This window comes from Anguilla anguilla, chromosome 16, assembly GCF_013347855.1.
Source record: "Anguilla anguilla isolate fAngAng1 chromosome 16, fAngAng1.pri, whole genome shotgun sequence".
NCBI classification, from domain to species: Eukaryota; Metazoa; Chordata; class Actinopteri; order Anguilliformes; family Anguillidae; genus Anguilla; species Anguilla anguilla.
The window spans coordinates 18,356,553-18,377,078 of NC_049216.1; the positions used below are offsets into that span (position 1 = coordinate 18,356,553).

Sequence of the window (20,526 nt, forward strand, 5' to 3'; positions counted from 1 at the left end):
TCTGTGTGCATGTGTGTGTCTGTGTGTGTGTGTGTGAGAGAGAGAGAGAGACACCTTGCTAGATGCATTCTAGATATTATGAAAAATTAGAAGCCTAGGTGAGCTGAGTGGCTTGCCCTCATCTTAGAGGTTTCCTTCTTATGCATGCCCTCGTGTGTGAGTGTGTGTGTATTTACATGCCTCTGTGTGTGTACATACGGTGTGTTTGCCCCCGTGTGTGGTCTATTTGCCCTCGCTCTCTATAACTGTGTCTGTCAGCTCATAGTAATTTCATCACCTGGGCACACTGCTGTGCAGCTACGTGCACATTAGCAAGGTCATGCGTCCCAATCTGCCTCCGCGTTTTCAAAAGGCATTTTGGTCCTAAATGGGTGCCATACACTACAGACACAATCCAGTACTGTGTACAAGGCATTGATGGCCTGTGCTGGTGTTCTTGGTACAGTGCTGACCCTCTGCAGGTCACTGTGTGCCCCTGTCCAGCCTGATGCCCTGGGAGGAGGACGGGCATTAGGCACTGTGTGCCCCTGTCCAGCCTGATGCCCTGGGAGGAGGACGGGCATTAGGCACTGTGTGCCCCTGTCCAGCCTGATGCCCTGGGAGGAGGACGGGCATTAGGCACTGCCTGCCTTACAGGCTGCGGCTTTAACAAACCGAATGGCGGCCTGCAGAGAAATCATTGTGACTAATGGCGTTTGTGCGAGACGGGGACCGTGGGAGGCTGTCTCGACCCTGCATATTTACCTGGAGATTAAACACGGAGCCCCGTTTATCTTGCTTTGCGTAATAAAGTGTGAAGGCGAGTTGTCAGAGGTTGCTTTTGTTGTCGGCATTGTAGTGATCGCCCCACCCCGACTCCTTTGCCTGGACCCGCCTATAACCTGTTTACAGTATATGGGTTAATTCAATAATGTTAACCTACTGCTTCAACGCAAGGTCAGGAGTTCAAAGCAGATCAGGGGGTGAGGACAAGCTCTTTCACCCTGAGGTGAATGTGGTTCAGTGCTCAAACATGGCTTTTGGAGAGCAGTGTCGCGTCGCGGGTTGCACAAACCCCGAAAATATTGCCGTCCCAGAAGGGTCTCCCAGGCCTATACGAGACCCCGCTCTGGCTGAAAACACTGTCAGTTTGGACATAAGCAATCTGAAATCTCCAGCTGTGGACTCACAAAGTTGTTAAGATCTTGAGCTGGAAGCCACCACAGACGACCCACCATGTGGCTCGTTCTAGATACAGCTGCGCTGGGACAGGGGTTACCGACCCCTCCCAGTTTTGGCCAGGACTCTTCTGGCCCGTGAATGTTGAAAATGGTCAGGAAGTCAAGCAACTTAATGGAATGTCAATATTTATTCAGATTTTAAAAGAATATTAAAATGCTGAATTAAAAAAAAAAGATGAATTTAAAAAAAAAAAGCCTTTTCTCATTTTTGGATTTTCACAGAATGTGTCCTTCCTCCCAACTTGAACTACTAATGCCACCATCACTGCCAATCCATTAATTCCGTAACTGCAATTACTTTTTTTTCAACACTTGCAGTTTAGCTACAGTAATTAGCAAACACCCAAACATGAATGATAATGATGAGCTGCTCTCCCAAGGGCAGAAAAACACAAAAATTTTGGAGATATTTTAACAATGGCTGAGGTAGCAAAAATAATCCATTTAAAAATTGGGTTGCTGACAAGAAAATGGACTAGACTGTGTCACCCAGGGTTTTCAGTGAAGAGAAGCTCCAACTACAAGGACTCAGAGAACAGGCCAGCAAATCCACACAAATAATGTTTTCTCAAACCAAAACTCCTCCTTAAAAGGCTCACATGCGCTAAAATATTCGGTTTCCAGACATAACGGCAGACGTGCGGACAGCCAGAAAGGGCTAACTCGGTATCCTTCACGCTTTCTGTCCCTGCGTCCAAACGCCTGCTGCAAGAAAGTTTTCAATTTAAGTTTGGCATCAGTAACAAGGACAATAACAGAGTTATAGTGTGTGAAAGCAGGTGCAGTTAAACGGCAGCACTGTGTGTCCTGCAGTCTTTCACAAGCCCTTTAAAAAGAAGCCAGAGCAGCAAGAAGCCAGTGCAAACGCTGATTTAAAGGGAAAAATCCCAGGGCAACAAATTTACAGCCGGGAGCCCAGAGAAAGCCATAACATTTAATTGTAATAACTTAGCAGTTCAGGTCTAACGATCACAGGTTTGAAAACACCCGTTCTTCTTTGTTTCACCGTAGCTGGCTAGTGTAGCACCTTCACACTCAGGAAGGCCGCAACTCAGACGCAGAAACCTGATCTCGGGAATTTAATTATGTCAGTCATGCCGTTACCTTGGTTGCATGCTCGCAGAGTTTAACTAGATTTAGCCAGCATTGCTCCCTCGCAGGCAGGTGGAAATTGCATCACGCAGACTGTGTCCCAACGCAGGTTTGATGCGAAACCTCTTGGCGAGAGAAGGTGCTGGTGAGTTGTAGTAAGCTGGACGTTGCAGCCTGATCGCAGGCCCGGCTCCAGGCTATAAGGGTATGAGACGGAGAGGTGCTCAGGTGGATGAGAGCGAGAGTGATGCTCACGCTGAGTACCAGGGCATTAATGCACACACACCGCCCAGCTCCAAGATAATGCACTAATTCCATTTACCAAGCAAGAGCTTTCCGCCCTGCCAGACAGCCTGAAGAGCCCTCCGTAACGGAGGTGCAGATTGTCCAGGCCTGGAAGCGATGCACGGGGAAGGCTTTCTGGTGTTGTTTTCTAAATACATGCGTAAATGAAAGGGGTGAAGTGCCGAGGCCGTTCTGGTTCCTGATGCTAAGAAGATTGCATGTTCAAGTGAAGAAAGGCAGAAGCGGCGAGCCGGTTTAATCACAGAGAGGCAGCGTTGAGTGCATCTGCTCCTCCGATACGTGAGCAGACATTGATTAACCTTTCAAACTTCGGGTCTCGCACAAAAACGCCGCTGCCTTGTCAGATACAAACAATTAGTTCCAAACAAGGCAAAATTGCAGTATCAAATTTCATTCAGTAATGTCAGTTGGATCAACCTGCTGCTGTATCCTGAATAATTTGTGCTTCTGATTGGCTGGTGACCATAATATTTATGTATTTCGTGCACTGCATTCAGAAATTATGATCACTTTATAAAATCAGCATAATTTCTACTGTAGTTAGTAAACACACACAAGGAACAGCACTACCTGCTCTCCAAAATTAAAACATTTATATAAAACTGAATTATTTATACAGTGAGCTCCATAATGTTTGGGACAAAGACATTTTTTTTTTCTCTTGGCTTGGCTCTGGACTACACAATTTTAGATTTGTATTCAAACAATTCACATGGGATTAAAGTGCATAATCTCAGTTTTTATTAAAGGGTATTTCGGTTTTGCCATGTAGAAATTATAGCCCTTTTTATACATAGTTCCCGCATTTATAAAAACAAATACCATTATGCTGAAATGTTGAAATGTTTGATCACAAATCAAATATTGTAGAGCCAAATCAATCAACCAAGCCAAATATTATGGAGCTCACTGTACACACACACACGCATAATATATTTGCCTGTACAGATCGGGGGACTCTGTTTTAATACGCCTGTATTAATGTGTTTCTTAATGTAAGCTTGCTTTCTGTACTCCCTTTTGGTCACGTGTACTGCTATGCTACACAGGAATAAGTGGCCGGGGTCTGCAGTTGCTGTGGGAAGCTGAACCTGTGTTTGCCTGCCCTCTCTCTCAGACCCTGTGGGGGGGGGGGGGGGGGGTGGGCAGGGTGTCAGGGGGTGGGGGCAGCTGTCGCAGTCCCCCTTGGGACAGTGCGCTGGTTCTCAGGGCCAGATTTGCATCTTGGCCCCGTGCCCCCCTGGTAATCCCCCTCCGGGCACCCAACGCCCCTCCGTCCCATGGCCCTTGGGCAGGATCAATACTTACATCAAAGGTTACTCGGAGGTGGTCACATTCTTTGAAGCTGTGCGCACAGAGACTGGGTTTGCTGAGCTAACATCAGCTTAGAAACCGCCTCCAATAACCTTGTTTGCCCAGCATTACCTCTGTTTGCAGAGACACCTAGTAGATTCTAATAGAGAACAGACTTTGGTTTCCCCCTGGTCTCCTTTCTTTTCTTCCAGCCCTGTTGAATGCATAAAGCAATCAATGGTGCCAATGGCTTTACTGATCTGATATGTTCTGCGTGTCCTGCCAACTCCAATATTTATCTAACATTTTATTGGCCGGGGCTTGTTGGAAACAGTAAAAAAAAAAAAAAAGAAAGGCATGGCAGTTTCTCAATAAGGACACAATAAAGGTTGTCTGTTACGTTGTGCCAAGTGCAAACAGTGAGAAGGATAATTACCACAGGAGATGGAGGGGACTGATAGCAAACAGTGTAATTATTGTTGTTGGTTTGCTTTTATAATGTGTCACAGGCACACAGCTTTATCAGGCCCGTTCTGGTCTGCAGTAGGAGCCGTGCCCCAGAAGCCCCAACTTTGCTCCGGAGCGCGGTGACGTGGGGCTGGCTGCCTAAACTTTGGCCCGGAGGGCGCTGCCATTTCCCCCACTATGCAGAACCCGATCTGACAGGCAGCGAGCGGTAAGGGGAGGGACTCCAGCAGGATACGGGAGGCACCAGCAGTCCTCCATCCCCACAGACCCATCCTCATGACTAATAAGAGCGCTCTATACAGCAGAGAGTGGGCGCAACTGTGATCCTTAAAATAAGCCCCGGTACATGTACAGCACATGATGTGACATGTCGTGGAGACGTAAAATTAAAAAAAAAAACGAAAAACAAATTCTGCCTTATTATACCTCCCAAGGATTAAAATAATATTGACCGTGGTGTTCCTGGGAAACAAGTGCTAACTATTCTGGGGCTGGTAGCCAAATGTCAGCTCAAAGCAAACTCAGTGCCACTTTATGTAAAGAAACAGACTGACGCAACACATGCATCACGCATTAGATCATGCTCAGTCGTTAAAGCCTTGCTTCTGTTAGTCATGATCTGCTACATGAGAAGTTGTACTGGGCCATTCCTATATTTAGGGGGTGGTGGGTGGGGGGGGAGGGGGTGTTAGCCAGGACCGGGGCAACCCTGCGTTAAGTGGAAACCTGCTCTGGGGTTGATTACCCGGAGGTGTGGCTGGACTCGGCCTGGAAGAGGCCCAGGAAGAAGAGAAAAAAAAAGTGGCAAAGAAACATCCTACCACCCATGGATATCTGCTTAGCCCTGTGCTCTAACACAAGAAGACCTTTGTGATAAGACCCCTCTTGAGAAGATGATGGAGCAGGAGGGGGGGGGGCGGGGTGGTGGAGCAGAGATAACCCCTCCCAGCGGCGCCCGCTGCAGCACACGCTCTCGCTCAATCGCTGCACATGCCCAGTCAATCCCACCTCAGCGACACTCCTCCCCCCGCGCATGAATCACAGGTCATTATAGCGCTGGGAGCGCAGGCCAGTGTGCTGCAGACACTCTCATTTACATTGTACATGGCTCATTTAGCTGACACAACAGAGTGAGTACATAACCTGGAGCTATTAAAATTCGCCACAACCCAAGAGCGAATCAGATGGGGTGGGGGCCCACATTCATCCAGTAGGTGGCACCACCACCCACCAGAGCTATTCAGTCTGCCGCTTCCACTCAGTTACTACCTCTTTCTTTCACCTTTATGCTGAGTGTAGCTGTGTTTAAAAATGGTTAACCCTGCAGTCAGTTCACAGGCGTATCCTTGCTGTCTGCCTCGAACTCACCGCCCCCCCTCCCCCCCCCCCCCCAACACAGCAGGTGTATAGGATTAATGGATTGGGAGAAACTAACAGGGGCAACAACGCCCTATTAACCATAGACATCTTTGCATTAACATATTGATGAATGAAGCCAACACGAGCGAATAAGGGACAGCTCTGGGAACACTAATGACTCCACAGAGCAGGAAGCGTTCTGACCAATGCTCTGCAACAAAGCAGCACCAATTAGCCCGATTGCAAAAAGGTACGTGTGTATGAGTGCGTTTGATATTTTATGGTGGTTTGAAGGGCACCTAGATAGCTCATTATCACTTGAATACACACCAGTAATTGCATTTACGGGCTGTGTGCATTTTGTTGCCTTTTAGGACGATCAGCTGAGCAGATTCAATAACTGAAGGTAACCTAATAAAACCCAGCCCTTTCCACTTTTGCACAGTCAGTAAAATGAGCCAGAGGTTACAGGAAGTCAGGCGTGCGGTTTGTGGTTGTTTTGCTTCCTCCAATTGAGCTCTTCCCTTGCACGCCACAAGATGGCACTTGAACCAGAATGAATGGCATTTGAGGATTAGACCGACAGTGCTGGGTTTGAATGTTTCTAGGAAGTCGACAATTCATGCTGCAATATGAAAAAAAATATTTATGAAAGTTTAAAAAAAAAGTCATGTATCTTTTATTGTCTGCATAACCACTGCTACTTGCAGGTTTCAAGTGAGGATTATTGTGTGGCCCATAAGTTCTGCAAATCGTTGCAGTTCGAGTGTGCTTGAATTTACTTGGTCAAAGATGAAAATAATACAATTATATAATGCAAAATTCATCTTAAAAACCTGAAGTCTATCCTTTACAAAAAAATAAAAAAAATTCAGTCAGACAGGAAGCTTTATCAGACAGGAATTCAAGTGAATTAGATAAGGTTTGGCAAGAGTGACTGACAGCTAAGTGTACTACCAGAGAACGCTTGTTTCTGGGGTTTATATAGAATGGCGTACACCGAAGGTAGAGGGCTGTGCAAACAAGCTTGGAATTTTGTTTGGTTCCATTTATGTGGTTTGCAGAGGTCTCAAGCCAAAGTCAACCCAGATGAAATACATTACAGCTGAAAGGCACGGTGCTGCAAATCATTCACGGTGCCCTTCAAGCCCTGACACATCTATTAACCTTACACCTGCTATTTGTTGCAGATGATAAGCTCTTATCACTTAAATTAAAATTCAAACGCAGACCAAAAAAAACAAAAGAGAGAGAGAGAGAGAGAGAGATAGAGAGAAGAATAAGAAAAAAGACAGCTGCTGGCAGAGAGTGGTCTTCCTTGAGCCAAAGTATTTTACAACAAAAGTCAAGTGTAAAGGGAACGGCTCCAAGGACAGAAGTAGCAATGGAAATGGACATTTCTCTGAATGTTTATGACATTGTTCGTTTAGCCCAAAGGCCATATAACGAGCGCAGACGAGCCAGCTTGCAAACAAACTCGATGACATGCAGGGCAAGGCGTTATATGGCCTGCTCGGATTATTATTAACTCTCGCCACTGCTGTTAATTGAACACTCATGTCCTGTGATGTCACAGTTGGAACACGTCTGAGGACACAAAGAAAAGAAAGGAAAAAAAGGCATGTGGATGGCGATCAGTTACTGAATGCAACCTTCTTTGATTTTAAGGACGTCCACATATATTCCTCACCACAGATCAAAAAGGGAGCTGGCCCCAGCCTTCAGCTGTTATCTCAATGTTGTTCTAATGCTAGTCAAACATTATTGTGGATGGCCAAACTCAATAGTGGCAGTGCAGGCTGGAGAGTCAATATTAGCAGAGTACACAGAGCAGGAGAGGTTGCTATGTATGTAGCCATGCGCTGAGTGTACTCTTCCACTGAACTCTGCGGCCCACAGAGCAGCAATGACAATAAACCTCAAAGAGAAAAAAAAGAGAGAGACACAAGAATCATGCTTGCTTTTGCCACAGGCGCTTCCTTGTTTGACAAAGAAAGACATTCCATTTTTTCCCCTCTTCTGTCTCTTTTTTTTTTTTTTTTTCCACGTGGTGGACAGCTGTACGCTTCGAATTCCTCCCTTTATCAGCTGTGTATCCGCCGTGGGCCGGGCACAGCAGCCGTCCTGTACAGGGGACAGGGCGGCCGTCCTCCGCTCAGTCCACTCCTCCCCTCCACATGCCGTTCATTAACAGGCATTTCCCAGGGCCTGCGAGGGGAATTTACACCATGTCCGAACGACACGGGCACTAATGGACCTCTGCAGCAGCGCTAATGAACAGGGGTGTCCAAACACTGAGCGCCAATCGGCCACAGCGTTCGCGGCCACTTGAGGGTGACCTTGTCGCGGGTCATGTCGAAGGGAGACAAACAACCATGCTAGTCATTTCGTGAGCACCAATCAGAGCCTGCCGTTCAGAGGTAAACTCTCGCCGGGCTTCCCTGTACTGTATCAGCACAGTCCTTCAGGCAAGGTTCACTTCCCAGTAGGTCAATGGCCACATCAAGGCCGCTTGATGCACAGTCACAGACCAATAGCCCCCTGGCCCTCTATCACCCTGTCATTACTGATATGGCATCGGCTGAAGCCAAAACACAAGTGACGTGACTCAGTTTACCCTGAATCAGGAAGAAAGTCTGTCAGTTCAACACAGAATGAGACCGATGCATTATTCCTTGAATTACAAAAGCCGCATTGAAATGCCTGTGGTTAAGGAAGTTAATAAAACAGACTGGTTTCCACGGGTGTTACCTTACATGTAGCCTCATGTCGAGCTCAGAACTATACATGATGTACTTTAATAAACCAACAGTCAGCCGCTTCTTTTCTAAAGGTGACACAAACAACACAGGCTAAAAATAGCAAGAACTCAGACTGCTGGAAACTCTCAAATCTTAAAAACTGCAACTTCCTGTCCACTATACACTGTAGATATAGAGGGTCTGGGGTTGAAGCCACCACACGAGCGAAGTATTATATATATATAAAAATAATAATAATAAATAATTAATAAAATCAGGCAAACACCCACCCCCAGCTCTGTTGTTTATAAAAGGATCACTCAGCAATCCCATTTAATCTATAGTGTGCACTCGCAAACAAATGGACTAATATTGACAGACCGCGTGTACACGCAGCTTCCCACAGCACCTTCCGTTCTCAGCCACGCACACACAACTCCAGGGCCAAACTCCCAGAGAGCCGGCCGATCACCAATCACAGAGGGGAAATATTTCTTAAGGGAGTCAGTACGTTTTTTTTTTTTTTTTTTTTTTTCTCCAAACAGTTGAGCTGCAGTTATTTATTTTAAGGAGCAAAGGAAATTTAGCTGATGCAGGAAGTTGATGCTGATGCAAAATTTGTTTATTGCTCCTTCAAACACATGGTCGATTTAAGAGCTATTTATTTCTTATTAGCATTTCAGCTGCTACCAGACTGTCATTAATTATCTTGTGAATTATGTGACTGCAGTTAAATAAAACAGGCAAAAATAAATAAATAAATAAATAAATAAATAAATAAATAAATATAAAACAGGAACATTCTGTGGCTCATGAGAATTGTTTATATGCGCTTACAGTGAACAAAGCAATACATTTATATGATTTATAATGTCTCTAAATTGAAGCCATAAACTGGAGGAATACATCATGAAACATTACTATGAATTTAAAAAAAAAATCATATACTATATAGTACACACCAGAGGGTCAGAGGTTCATATCTGGTGTTCTGTGGCTTTACCCTCCATAAAGGAGCCTTCATTTGAATTTTCTCAGTACATGTACCGTGTGCAAATGGGTAGTATGCAAAATTTAAGCTCCCAGCCAGTATAAGGGTTTCTGCAATGCAAATAAATCATAATTACATGTTTCATTGTGCCTAGACAAATGCGTGCTTCAAAAATATGTAACAGAAAATCAAACCTACTTGGGATACAGGAAATGCCCTTCATGAAATAAGGGATTTCAAAGCCAGACTGTCACCAGATGGCAATACTTTGCTTCACAGTTAGTGTAAAGAACACTAACACAGTTTGGATCTACCCCCTACTCTCTACCCTCCACCTCTTACTCCACTGCATCACATTTAAAATGCACAGAGAACTGCCAGACAGCTCTACCCTCTACACCCTACCCTTCCCCTCCCAGTTAAACTGCACAGACAGCTGCCCTAGTGTAGATCAACACACCCCCCCCCCACCGCATCTCCATTTAGTTGTAATTCACAGAGCATTGCTCTAGCTCAGATCCATGCGATACCCCCTGCTCCATCCCCACCCAGTCAGCACAGCACTCTACCCCACATCAGATCTGCTGATAAGGGGAAAAAAAGAGAGAGAATGACATTAGCTAATGCAGTGCTGAGCGTCCATAATCTCTCTTTCCCGCTTTGTTAATGAATGCTAATTAGAAGTCTTGCTTCCCTCTGCATTAGCCCGACCGCCTCTTTAATGTGCCATATTGCTACTGCACTCGCTTCGGCTGGGCATTAATGCTGCCGGGCCTGCTGTAACAGCTAGTCCCTCGCCGGCGGTGCCAGCTCCTAGCCGCTAATGGCTGAGCCACAACATCGCACGCTTCCACGTTCAGCTGGGTTATCTGCGCTCTCAGCAGTCAGTCTGTAGCACACAGAGCCTGGTGCACCTCATGCCCGCCCCCCGGCACCCTACCTGTCTCTCCACCCTCTCTCCTCCACTCCCCACAGGCTGCTGTATTAAACACTGACCCGGTGCAGCAGCCGTCCGCCTCGGGGCCCGGCTCGTCAAGCCCCGCCAGCAAACCTGTCTGAGAACAGGCTGAGCTGGAGGCCCCGCCCTCCCCGCGCTGCTCCACTGGCCCAGCGCTGACAGGCCACGCCCCCTCCGACTGAGCATCAGTTAGAACACGGTGTGCGTGTGCGTGAGAGAGAGAGGTGTGCTAGAGAGTGTATATGTGTGTATGCATGGGACGTGTGAGAGTGTATACTTGTGCGTCTGGTGTGTAAGAGTGCATATGTGGATATGCAAGAAAGTGTGTGTGAGAGAGACAGTGTGTGTATGTTGAGGTGAATGCATGTGTATGTGAGTTTGTATGTTAGTGAGGGTATGTGTAAGTGCATTTTTGTGTCTGGGGTGTGCGAGAGAGTATGTGTGTGTGAGAGAGACATTGTATGTGTCTTCAGGTGAATGTTAATATAAGAGGGAGAATTTGTATTCATAAGATAGTGTGTATGTATGAGAGTCTGAAAGTGAGAGTATTTGTATGAAAGAGATAATTTGTGTGAGAGTGTGTATGCATGTGTGAGAGGTAGTTTGTGTGAAAGAGAGAATGTATATATGTGTGAGAGTGTGAGGTAGAGTTTGAGTGAAAGAGTTTGAGTGTGAGGCAGAGTAAGTGTGAGGTAGTGTGTGAGTGAGTGTGAGGTAGAGTGTGAGAGTTCAGGTTTGAGTGGGCGGTACAGGCCCTGGGTTCAGCCGAGGGCTGCTGCTCTTGACGTCCAGCCCACGGCATGGCGGAGGAGCAGGGAGGTAATTGCAGACCTGGATCCTGGTTCCTGTAGCAGCTCCTGTCATAAAGCAGCGCCAGGTTCTGAATATCTATCTTTACTGCACGGCCCAGGCTGACTGCTGTAATTTTGTTGTCAGGTGATGGTTGATGAAATGCACTGGACAGCCTTTCAGAGTTACGCCTACCTGCCTTCTGACAAACATTTGTGCACACATGCACACACACACACGTGTACATACACACACACATACACACACGTGTACATACACACACACACACACACACACATGCACAGACACATGCATGCACATGCACACATGAGCACTACACACACACACACACACACACACACACACAGGTGCTTAACCCTACCTCTCGCATTCGGCGTGTTCCCCTGCACTGAGAGGCTCTTGGCTGCTGAGGTGCTGCTGGGTGTGGGAGGCAGGGGAGAGGGGAGAGGGATGGATCAGAGCTTTCTTACGTCTGCAGCTCCGGCTCTAAATCTGAAGCCTATCCTCCCACGGCGAGCGGCTGCCAGGGCAGCGGGCCGCAGCGCGAGGGGGCTGTGGGAAGTGTGGAAACACTGCTTTAGCCCTCAACACATCCCAACAGGAGCGATTAAATCTGTCAAACTCTGCGTGTTCTACTTAATCATGCACTGCGCCCTGACTTCTCACAAGAATTACCTTGCCTACACACACACACACACACCCAAACCATGAACGCACGCACGCATTCACACACAAACACACACACACACCCACACCCCCCCAAACCATGAACGCACGCACACATTCACACACACCCAAACCATGAATGCACGCACACATTCACACACACCCAAACCATGAACGCACATGCACACACATGCCTGAACACACGCGTGCACACACACACATACATACACACACGCCTGAATGCAGGCATGCACACACACACATATATACCCACACACACATATACACACACACACACACGCACGCACACAAACAAGAAATGATGGAATGCCGACAGTGTAACTTCTCTCAGGCCAAAAGGTAACATCACATCTTAATGGGATAATCGTTGCTGATTAAGCAAGTGTTCATCAGCCATTAAGAGCCTATGAATCACTCAGACGCACCGCGGCCCAGGTGCTTAGTCTTGCAGCCACAGATCTGAGATCATTAATTGATAAGACAAAGATTATTATCTCCAGCCGGAGGACGGTGAGGCGTCACTGGGGCGTGACCAGGACTGAGTGAGTGGCAGGTAGGGACTGCGCGTCAGGATAGTGATCGCTCCACTGCTGCAGGTGAGAGGGACATGCAGCTGAGCAAGGGTCTGAGGGGTGAGACCATTTACTCGGGTACACAAGAACTTGCCATCAGAGAAACCAACATGACATTTTTATGACATTTCAGCATTTAAATGTTCATGAATTGTTGTGCAACATCTCTCACCCCCACACACACACACCTATTCTAGGCTATACAAGAGGCAAGATTATAATATTGTGAAAGCAGTACACAAAAATGATCACGTTGATGATCTCTTGAAGCATGAATGTATTCTTTGTAGACCAAAAGAAGTTGCACATGCAGGTGCAGCTTACAAAATAAGATTGTTCACAGTGTGTGAGACTTGCACATTTTTTCCCCACAAGCGTCACGTATCTATGTTCATAACTGTCACCCACTCCTTTTTAAAAATAGTTTTGGTATGGAACCACTGTCAAGTACACGAGATGGTTAACTTCATTTAGCGCATTTACCACAGAGTCTCATACTTTACTGTAGTCGTCCTCTGTCCCCTTGAATGCAGTGCACGCTAAAGACATAAAGCTATAGGCTACGGCTAAACGTTTTGCAATCTCAGGCCACAATTTCTAAGATGTAGCCAATCTCTGTCTATTTTTATGTCTTTGTTTCCGAGAAGAGCAAAATAAACACGCTCTGCTCCTTTAGGCACCCCAAAAAAGAGAAGAAAAATAAGACACAGTCAAGTAATCTTACAGACAAACCCGCTTGTCACTGTGTAGAGAAAACCGTTAAATAATCCCAGCTCTACTTACGACTGAGCCCTAACCCTAACCCTCCCAATGCCAGAGTAGCAGAGCTGGCTGTGCACTCCTGCTTTCTGAAATCCTACGGTCTGTCCCCGTGCTGCTGGTGCTGCCTATCAGGGCACGTTTCCACGTAGGTTGTGGTCCCTGGTCTGCAGTGTTCTCTTGCTGTTCAAGTTCCCTTGGAGAACATTTCCTTACTGTATAAATTCCCTTATGCAGTAATTACATTCCTCAGGCTTGCTAGCGGTGCTCCGGCGCAAGTTAAGCGGCCTTGCCGACTGCGGTTGTCTGCGATGTTCCCTCACAGGCAGTGCGCTTCCCTGGTCCCTCCCATCCAGGCTGAGATGCCTGGCGCACCAGACAGCCGCCTCGAAGAACTGGCCCAGGTCTGCACTGGCTCTCCTCCACAGCAATTTCACTTAATTGGCTCCTGATACTGGCTTTTAACGTTATATAGAGAGCGAGGAATTAAAAAGCCGTCCAAGTACACACCCGAATTAGCGGCATTAAATAACAATGTGGCACTATAATTTAAGCCTCGTCAGTCTCGCGAAACAAAACAAAAAGGCTTCCTTCCGTACCTCGCTTTAGCGCGCCGATAATTACTGAGATGTGAGAGAGAAGCATCGTTGTGAAGTGCAACACTTCCCCGTCACAGGGATGGACCGACTGCGCTAAGTACCTCGGTACCAGCCTCCCCACGTTCACGAGCCGTGTCCCAGTGACATCAGCGCAGGCAGGGTGATGCAGCCACGCCCCGGGAGACTTGGGATCGCCATTCTCACAAAATATGGACAAGCCATACTAAGCAAGAGAGTGCAAAATGGAGGTGTGTGTGTGTGCGTGCGTGCGTGCGTGCATGTGTTGGAGGAGGGGCATGCATGTTTAGACGTACTGACACTCACTTGCTCACACCCACTTCCTCTGAGCCTAACGCTCAGGGACAGAGCCCGTCCTCCCTGCGGGTGGCTGGAGGCTCACAGACCCCCCACCCGTCTCTCTGGGGCCGCACAAAGCCCAGCGGTGGCACAGAGGGCTGCACCCCTCCTTCTGGCCTCCCGCTGGTGATCGCGCGTCCTGCCAGCTCTGGAAAGACATCCATCTCACATTAAACTCCATTAGCATGGCAAACGGCCGTGCTGCTTCAGCTCAGTAACGGGCACAGGAGCACGGCGGTTTGGAGGAGGGTGAGACAAGGGGTGACGTTTACACAATTTGATCTACTGTAGAATTTCTGTTTTCTTCTGTCTGTCATATATAAAGCAGAGACAGATTCTTTAAATCAGGTCACCAGTCACCCCCCCCACACACACACACACAAACACTTGTGTCACTCAGAGAGGCTGTGAACCATCTCTGCGTTTCCCTCAGATGGACCTGCGCTTGGATTGCGAGACAGATCCACGTCACCTGCTCCTGAAAACCAGGAACGGCGGCTGTGATAATGTGAGCAGGGTCACCTGACTGGTACTGCTTGGAGTTTTTGTTTTTGGCTCAGCTCTCAATGTGGAAACCAACAGGGTTCCATTGACACTGCCGGGCTAAAAGTCCTTGCCGGTCTCTCTGAATGGTTCTTTAATACTATATCCATGTTAGAAAATTGTTGCATAAACTGCTGTATCTGATACACAACAAAAATGACCTAAAATAACTGAGTAATTTCATATGGAATTTTCATATTTACACTGTACCCCTGATCATATTAACCCAGTGGGGGATGTTTAGATGTGTCCTCCATTTCAGTTTGTCCCCTGGTGCACGCTGAAGTGTTTCTTTGTGAGGTGATGACAGGCTGGCTGGAGGCACTCTGGGCCGAGAGTCAACAGGAAGACTGCAGACGAGCAGAAGGCCGTCGGGCAGGAGGTTTACTTCCACAAAACAGACAATCTCCCGATGTGTGCTCATGGTAACGAGCGAAAGCACAAAAAAACAAAACAAAACACACGGTCAAACATTTCCATTCTGCGCAATTTAATTTAACATGAGAAATTATATTTGTTTTTGCAGTACTTGGCTGCTTTATAGTCAGGCCATGTGCAGAGAGACATCACAAGCAGCCTCTTCACCAGTTTACTGCAGACTGCAGAAGTCTTCCCTGCTCGGGATGAGAGGTTATGAACAGACAGACACCTTGCGCTGTGGTTCTGTTGGCTGTCCACCCAGGAGCTACCACACCCTGTTCCTCAGTATGCAGCAGCTACACACTACGCAGGTGTGTTAGAATGAAACATGGATCTCATAAGCGTTCCTCTCAAAATTGATTTATTTCAAACCGAAGCACAGGGGAGTGGATCTAATTTAAGGGGGAAATTGAAGCTCCAGCCATGACATTACCACCCAAATGAATTTTTATAGCTTCTTAATTGATTTCCGTCCATGGAAATCTCTGGTAGAACTAACATTTTAATAAACGTGTTCTGTGTTCCCATGACTCTACGCTGCTTTTCTCTCAAAATACTCTTTCTTCTGAGACGCTCAGGACTTGGAATGGAAGCCTAGTTGATTCCAGAACTAGTGAACAAAAACTACAGCACGTAAGGCCAGTCACTGAAGAGGTCCCTTAGCAGCCATTTACTTAACGTGACACTTTTTATCCCGTTAAGGCTGGTTCACATTAACAGAGATTAACTTATTACTGCACACATTATCTGCTCAAATATATTTTATGCCTCACAGGGACCGGAGAGATATTCAGAACTGGTTCTGAACTAGATCTTGTTCTTTTTCAACAAGCTGCATTGGCTTGCAGCTGAGCAGAGGAAATGCTCTATGACACAACCCAGCTGGGAAAACGCACGTGCGTCTACAGTACAACGTCCTCAACTGTCAGATTCAAATGGGCCTGCTGTAGATGAATGGGGCACTCAGCCTATCAAAACAACCGCAAGAGGAACAAACAAGCCTACCTGAGAGTACAGTTTAATTCTGAAATCAGTCATTACGCCTACCAATGAACTAGTCCGTTCTAATGCCTAGCCTCTGATCCATTAAGGTACTATTATGCTACTACCATAAAATCTTTACCGCCACAGTTTCACCACCAAAAAACAACTTGCCCACATCTTCCCTGAGGTTGAATACATGTTTTTTATTGCCTGGGATGTCCTGGGCTGACATCTGAGGAGGACTGGGGCCCTCTGGTTGATTGCCACTTCTTTGTGATGCTAATGACCAGGCTGCTAATTGACCGGTGGATCTGCGAGCTCTTCACAGCACCACCAACTAAGAGCTATGTACTGGGGTACGAGAGCAGTAGCTGGGAATTATGGGTAAAGTTGGTCATAAGACCACAGGGACGCAAAACATGTAGGAAAATAATAACAGACAATAAGTAGTGGAATCTATCTGACCGTACTGCCACTTCCCACTGAAAACGAATGTGTTTGTTCAGTAGGTAGTGCTGATGTGTTTGTATTTTAACTGCCCCAAGCAGAATTCCTGATGCAATAACACATTAATTATGAAAAAAAATGTTCTGTGAGGCAGTGTGCTGACATGCACGATAACAGAAGCTTCAGTCTAGAAACATGAGTGTGATTTGAGTCATCAACTAAAAATATTAAATTGGCAGACTGGAAGATTTGTTACCCGGTGAGTTTAGGCTTATACATAATATGCAAATTCTGGATGGAAAATCAGTAAACATTCACAGAAAGAATTCTTTCCCATACTTGAATGCTTGCGTCTGCGTGACTGCGTATAAGTGTGTATTATTGTGTGTGTGCGTGTGTGTGTGTGTGTGCGTGTGTAAGCGTGTGCAAGCATGTGTGTGCGTGTGTGCGCTTGTGGGTGTGCGTGTGAGCGCGCGAGTATGCGTGCACGTCTTTGTGCCTCTCAACCGCAGCCCCAGCCCAACTGCCAGAAAAACAAACTGCCTCGGTCACAGAGGAATCAAAAAAAGGAAGCGATACGTTTATTGCAGCCGCTTCGGAATAAAAACACTGCGGTCCAGTGAAGAAACCAAAAGAGCTCGTCCATTACACATTTCACAGTTAAGAGCGGGGGGGCGAGGGGGGGGGGTGGGGGGGGGGGAAGAGAGAGGGTGGAAAAAAATAAAAAGAGCCGGGAGTCACGGGGAGGCATTAATTATGTGGAGCTGGCAGGCAATGGAAGTGAAGTGCAGAATCCCCTGACAGGCAGGGAGTAAGAGAGTGATGATGATTAGTTAAATCACAGCGTTGCTTAGCCCATGCATAAATGATGAGCCCCCGGACAGTCCCGCCTCGACGCGCGTCCGCTCTCCCGCCTGTCCATCATTTCCACTTTACAGCCCGCGGAAGCTGCAGCTCCGGCCACATTCCGCAGCCGCCCAGCGCATCAAGCGACGCTACAATGAATATATATTGACCTTATTATCGCAGCTGCCTGCTTGTGCCAGAGGCAGCCAGGCATGCTTCGTACAAATTAAAGCCGTCAGCGTCCAATTTATGGTTCGTTGCAAAATAGGAACAAAAGTGTGAAAAGGGCGCGGCGCCGTGTTTTTTTTTTTTTTTTTTTTTTGGGGGGGGGGGGGGGGGTGGGGGGATGGGGGGGGGCGGTGGGGGGCGGGGGAGCAGGTAGGCCGGCTGATGAAATGCGAGATTACATGCCGCACTAATGATGCGGTACAGCTGTAGGACCTGCGCGTTCTGTTCTGTCATGTCGACATGTTGCAAACCACAAGTTACACAAGCCAGGGCCCCACACCCACAACCACCCGCCCGCCCCTCCCTGACGCGACCTTGGGTTCCCAGCGTTTGCTAGAAGCCTCTCGTCTGGAGCACGGGAACCAAGAGTGAACTGCCCTGCGGTGAAACTCAAACGCTTGTTTATGATCTCTCGCTCTCTCTCTCTCCCCCACCCTTTCTCTCACTGGCTCTCTCACTCCTTTCCTACCTCTGTCTTTCTCTAATCCTCTCTCTCTCCTTCCTCCTCTCCCTCCCTGAAGGAAGAGAAGGATAAATATGTAGTGGAGCAGACGCTGGGCGATGGGTTGTGGGTCATCACCAGCCTCTGAGCTGTCAATGCAGTGAGGGTTGGTGCAGGGCTCCAGGGGGGTGCAGTCTTGGCATGTTGTTCAGAAAAGTGCTGGCACAGAGAGCAGAATATAAACAACACCGGTGTCAGGTTTGGGCGCATTTCTCTCTTTCATACTGCGGCTGCCTGAAGCAAGGGGGAGGGAGGGGGGTTAATGGGTCAAATTTCCAGTAATGTCTGATGTCACTCAATCACTTTGTGAAATATGCTGACAGCATCTTCTGTTACAAGTGCATCTGAAAGCCCTGTTTTATATTCATGAATTCCAAATGGTGGCGATGGTGATGCTTGTCTCCAATCTGCAACGCAAACAAATAGCTGCTTCTTCTGGTGTGGCACAAAGGAGTTTTCAGTAAACACACTGTGGGTGCGTGCGGGTGTACAAGAGCAGAGTGTATAAGACAAAAGCCTTGTGCCGAATGGTGTAATGATCTGCGGTATAATTCACAGCACCCTGATGGCATGAGTTCACACATGATAAACTGGGATGTATACAAAATACATTCACAAAAATGAAAAAGGTGTTTATGAAAAAAGTACATCAATAATACAATGGCCTATGGCCTTCCCCAGATTAAGGTGAGCCTGCCACCCCCACCTCGTGGCAAAAAAAAAAAAACCAAACAAACAAATGAGACGCACCTCCCCTTGCGCAAATTTAACAATTTTTTTAATTTAAGCTACAACTGACAAAAACTAGGTCTACAAGACTACAATGGTTAAACATAAAAATAAAAACGAAATAGTCCTAACCACCATTTTGTCATCACTATAGCATAGAATACGCACAGTTTCAATTGTGCGGTATCTGAGCGCAACGTTTCAGTACATTGAAATCGAACACTTTACACCGTTTACAACTTCGCGCTTTTGGTGCATTACGTATGTCAGATTGCTTGTTGACTATGGGATTAGTTTATGGAATCCTACAATTTAATCGCTGCATGGTGTCAAACATACGTTTAGGCTAAACTCGCAGAAAAAATACGGGCATTTCGCCAGCCATTCTTTTGAGCAAAACATTTTACTACTACATTTGCGTTTATTGCCTGGTTCTGGAGCTCGCTGTGGCTGCACTGGGTGGTAACTCAGCAGTTTCTGACTGGGTCTGCGGCTCATTCTCGCCATTTATGTTGTGATCGTGGAAGTTAGCAAATAGCAGTTGCTATGCGAAGCTGGGGCTCACTACTATTCTGGGGCTGAGCACGGCAGGTAGCGGCGCTGAGGGATTTTATTAACGTTTCGGGTCGTGTGTACATGGAGGTGAAAATGTTTAGTGTTGAAATAACCTAGTGGGTGTAGTTTACCAACAAGTTCAGTGAAATAAAGGCGGATGTTTTTAAACTAAATGCCGAGTTGTTACCCATGCATTCCCCTTCGTTAGCTAGCATTGGAGGCTAATGTTATGCCTACCTGCAGAAAATGCGGTCTTCCTTGAAGCTGGGGCAAGGTCGTCTGCAAACAAGGTGGTTATTTTGGGAAGCTTTGCTCTAAATTCATCTGCCTTTTGGTTTTTGTGAATTTTCTGCGTACCACTCATATACTTTCGTTTCATTTAGTTTTACAAAAGATGCCAAAAAGGCCAAAAGATGAAAAGCGTCACATTATGCAAACATTACCCGTTTTCGCGATTTAATTTTTTAAATTTTTTAATTCAGACACGTCATTGCCAATCAGATTTTAGTGACATACTCGTGGGGGGGGGGGGTGCATTTTATTATTAATAATGATTTTATTTTAGTTGGCATTTGTATGTCATGGGCTGAGTCCTCTGGTCAACCCGAACACTGCAGTGGCCGTCTGTAGGATTTTATATTTATATTTAGGATATTGATATGTTGATATTACAGTATTGGTGTATACCTTATGAATGGATGAGTCATGTAATCAACTGTTATGCATAGCTGACACATACATGGATGGTGTACAATGGCTACCTATAGCCTACATGATGACTGCTTAAAAATGTAGAGTGATGATGTAGCCTATATGTAATTAAAGCAAATTTATTTTTTTTGTGGTATTTAATTTAATTGTGGTTATATATACTGGATGAATACATCAATATTGTACAGTTATGAACTCTTGATAAACGCACTGATGATTTTAGGTTTGAGTGTGTATGATATGAATGAAAATTTGACTATATGAACTAGGTATTGAGTAGGAACATAATGAATACGTTAGCAGTATAATAAGAGGCTAAGGGATTACCTGATGAATGCATGAATCATGT

At 46.5% G+C, this 20,526-nt stretch overlaps 1 long non-coding RNA gene across 2 annotated transcripts; it reads right to left on the reverse strand.

Annotated features, from left to right (window-relative positions):
* Positions 1 to 1,394: 1,394 nt before the first annotated feature.
* On the reverse strand, positions 1,395 to 19,833 carry LOC118214938. 2 transcript variants are annotated; one of them, XR_004762727.1, is made up of 5 exons: positions 19,704 to 19,833; positions 18,150 to 18,341; positions 11,600 to 11,790; positions 2,325 to 2,509; positions 1,395 to 1,925 (listed from the first exon to the last, which is right to left on the reverse strand). It is a non-coding gene; the product is annotated as an uncharacterized LOC118214938 (long non-coding RNA). The 2 variants fall into 2 exon arrangements; XR_004762726.1 differs by lacking the exons at positions 1,395 to 1,925; positions 2,325 to 2,509 and adding an exon at positions 11,107 to 11,285.
* Positions 19,834 to 20,526: the final 693 nt, after the last annotated feature.